At 44.4% G+C, this 4,166-nt stretch overlaps 1 pseudogene; it reads right to left on the bottom strand.

The window, feature by feature from the left end:
* Positions 1-3,266: 3,266 nt before the first annotated feature.
* Positions 3,267-3,833, bottom strand: LOC147452350 (uncharacterized; annotated as a pseudogene).
* Positions 3,834-4,166: the final 333 nt, after the last annotated feature.

Genomic DNA, 4,166 nt, shown 5'->3' with positions numbered 1-4,166 from the left:
CTTCGAGGTTTATCCTTGTGATGTTGTCCATGTGGCGAAGATATAGGTAGTTGTAGCCCCAGTCTTGTATCATCATGAGCTGGCGCATGAAGGGTCTTCCAAGAATAACTTCATAGTTATTCCTGTCACCGAAATCAACTACTGTGAACGTATGCTCATATTCTATACCACATGACGTTACGATGATTTTTTCCAATATTCCCAAGGGTCTTTCGACATAACCATAGGCTAATTGTAGCTTCATTCTGGTCTTTCGGAGTGCTGGTTTTCCCCATTTCTCCCAAAGATCTTTTGTGACTATGGCTACACCTGCTCCACTATCCAAAATTGCCATGGTTTTGATGTCATTGAACTCCAGTGGTAGCATTGTGTTGCCTTCCTCACCTTCACAGTAATCTCCAACTTTGTTTACTGGTACAGGTTTGACACTAGCTTTTGTCTTTTGATCGTCACCCAACTTTGCTTCAAGCATCTCTTGCGAATCCTTTAGACCCAATTTCTCTAAGCATGTGCTCACTTCTTTCCACATATGTGGTCGTATCTTGAGCAGCTCTGCCAACGTTAAAGTGCATCTGACTTGCGTGGACAGCAACTCATGAAGCGCGTTAGAATCTAAGGTTGGCTTGAACGACTTTCTTTGAGACGGAAGGATCATAATGTCAGACTTGGCTTCATATTCGCCTTGATAAGCAGGGATTTCCTTAAGATTTTCATCTATGCTCTCTGTCGATTTTTTTGACCCTATGTCTCCATACATCGACCCCGCATCTAGATCGGGCATCTGGCGTTCTACATCAACTTCCTCTGGAGGAGCTGACTCGAGTGTCATGCTTCCATCTTTGGCGTTTCTGATTAGCTCCCACAATCTATGAGGCCAATCATCTCTGACTTCAGGTGCCATGGGTGGTTCGTTATAGATGGATTTGTATGTGCTATTTTCTGCCACTCTATGGTCCAACTCTTGTCTTTTGCTCTCTTCTTCAGCCCGCGATTCTTCAATCTTTACTTGTGGATCAAATTTCTCTTCTAGTTCCTTGAAGCTAGCTTCTGGAACATTCACCTCCTCAGGTATATCAGATTTTAGGTCAAATGGAGGTTGTTGACTTATCCTTTCCTCAACTGGCATCGTAGGAGGCTTTTCTAATAATGCCTGAGTTGTTTGGATCAATTGTTTGCACATTTCGAACCTCTGTTTCTCCAGCTCCGCATTTGGATAAGTCAGCCATTGATTTTCCTGAGTTTGATACGTTTCTATCCTGGCTTCATAGGCTTTTATTATAGCATCTAAGGGTTCACACACCTTCTCAACCAGGACTGATCCACCTGAACTTAGGCTACTACTCTCCTTATCTTTCTTTTCCTAGCTGTTCGTGTTGTCTATCTTGTTTGGTTCTGCTTCTCCAGAATCAGATGCTACTCCAGAAAGATGATGTTGCAATTTCTCTTGAGCTTTTGCAAGCTCCGCAAATACAGTCTTGTATTTATGATGATTTCTAGCTCTCTCCTTAGAGCGGATTTTATGTCTTTCTACCCTTCGACTAGGAGCTTGACTAGCTCTCTCTTGGCCTTCATCCTTTTTCTCACCTTCTTTCCCCTTAGCTTGAGCTTGTGTAACTGCCTTGACAGGTACAGTCGCTTCAATCTCCGATCCACTCGAAGAAGGTATCACTCCAATCTTACTTATGGTCGCTTTTCCTTTATTGTCGGTTTCGTTTGGACAATCGGTATACAAGTGGGTAATTCTACATTGATTACACTGAGGTTTGATACTTTGTTCCCCCACTGGACAACCCTTCATCAAATGATCTCCACCACACCGGTAACATGGTCCCAATGGTCTTGGTGGTTGTTGAGGAGGTTGCGGGGTGAAATTTTGCCTTGGAGGATAAGATCTTGGCTTCATTTCTCCCTTCTGATTAGCTATGAACATCAAAGTTCCTTGACCCACAGTCACTCCCTCGTTAGACATCATGGAAGTGTCTGGTTGTGGAATGTAACTGGTGGTAGGATTCGACATCCATGGATCATACATCTCCCCCCCTCCTGTACTGAGTTCTACAGTTTGACCACATCCATAGTTCTCGTCCGTGTGGTAGGGCAGTGTAGGCACCAAGGTTCTTTCCTCTATTGGCTGATTTGTATACACATACCTGACTGCTGCCTGGGCTTCCCCTGGCAGTGGTGGTTGATGTCCAAGGACAGGTTTCGCTCTTTCCAGCCCTGGCTGAACATCCGGATGTCGTGTGGCATATCTAGGTGGTGGTGGTGGTGCCCTATTCATCTGATATGGAGGAATGGCTTTCCCTTGTTGTGGCTGGTACGCAGGGTTTGGTTGGTACTGCCTTTCTCTCACATATCCCCTTTCGTGGTAGCATTCTTCTGTCGAATGATTTGTCCACTTTTGTTCTATTTCACACCACTTTTGTTGCCGCAGTCTAGGTTGGTCACGTGGCTGAGGTTGCATCACATGACACTGGGTTGTGGGATGACTCCCTCCACAGATGCTACATAAGCGTAATTGTGGTTGTCTCACATGTTGAGGTGCCAAAGCAGCATTGTTGAAACTCTCAAGGAGTTTGTCTATAAGGGCATCGGTTTCTCCAGCAGTTCAACACTGGTAGTCACCCTCGAATCGCTTGACCTGGTATCAGAATCCTTTCGGGATTCTCCATATATATTGCAATTGTCGACCAGGTATACTGCTTCTTTGATAACCTCGTCTAAAGTTTGGCATCTTTGAATATGCAAATCCTTCTTGAGATTCTTGTCTAGTAACCCTTCTATGAAGAGCAACGCTAGCCTTTCTTGTTGAGGGATCTCCCTGGGAGGACATCTCTCCACATATTGCTTCAATCTCAAGGCGGCTTCCTTTACTTTCTCTTTCTCTTGTTGTTTGAAAGAGTACATTTGTGAGACTGTGTCATGCTTTATCCCACGTTTGGTGAATTCTTGGACAAAGTCAGATAAGAGATCCTCTATGTCAGAGAATGAGCTCTTACTTAATGGCTGGAACCAAGTCATAGCAGTACCATCTAAGGTCAATCCAAAGCCCTCATATTGCGTATGGAATTCATGTACTTGCTCTGCTCTCGACACTTGTCTAAAGGCAGAAGCATGGGCATATGGATCCCCAGATCCTGTATATTTAGAGGGCACGCATTTGGCGACTTGATGCGGCCTTAGGGGTCTGAATCCTATAGTTGGTGTCCCAAGTACTTGTATAGTGTCCCGTGTATGTGCAGTAGTGGTTCTCTGCTGTGGCCTAGCTACATTTTGCGTCGTTTGAGTAGCTCTACCTGAGTTTTTGTTTGTCTCATTTTGTCGATGAATTCCTCCAGAGAGTTCTTCATCGCGTGGTGGATTCCTTGTTCCCGCTTGGAACGAATATCCACTCATGTTTGGCACTTGTTGAGTGTGGAATTCTGGTTTTTGAATAGGTTCAAAGAAACTAGTCTGACCAGGATTCTGCATAGGTTGCCTCTCTACTTGGATTGGTCTTAGGATGTCATCGTCCATTAAGTTTCTTACTGGGATTGTAAGCGGTGCACTTGCTGCGGGCTTTGCTACTTCAGGGTACACAATGGGTAACCCTAAGTATGTATACCTACTCATCTTTGCAGCAGAGGTCGGTGTGTACTCCTGACCAAACTTGTCTACGATTAAGAATTTGCTTTCATTCAAGAGGTAGACATACAAAGTCTTATTCGGAGTAGCCTCTTTCTCATTTACATCCTCATTGACATAGTACGCAGCGGTTTCTTCAGGAAAGGCTTTGTAATTCCCCATCGAGGATTGTCGGACATAAGCCTTCTAGTGGTGAAAGATCTGAACATGGTTCTATTGTTGTTTCCTCTAGAGGCGGTTTCTCCTCGACCTCATCATCAGCTTTCGTCTTGGACGCATTTCTTCCCCATTTGTCCACGGCATCAGGGCTTTTGACTATCATGTAGTAAGCACCCTATTCATCCATATAACCTCCTTTGCCATCATAAGTGGCTAGGACCCTATACTGTAATTCGACTGGATTATCTCCAATCTGAACACAGCTATGGTTCATAGAATCCTTGAAGATTTTGGCATCTTGTCCATTGTTATAGGCATACAGCAAGATTGCTGGAGGTCTCTCATGGTCTTTGGAGGATTCTCCCATAAAGTTAACTCCCTCT

The sequence above is a fragment of the Adiantum capillus-veneris genome, chromosome 8 (assembly GCF_014529385.1).
Source record: "Adiantum capillus-veneris isolate H3 chromosome 8, ASM1452938v2, whole genome shotgun sequence".
NCBI classification, from domain to species: domain Eukaryota; kingdom Viridiplantae; phylum Streptophyta; class Polypodiopsida; order Polypodiales; family Pteridaceae; genus Adiantum; species Adiantum capillus-veneris.
Note: the sequence above shows the minus strand (reverse complement) of the source record. Positions and strands in the feature narration are given on the sequence as shown.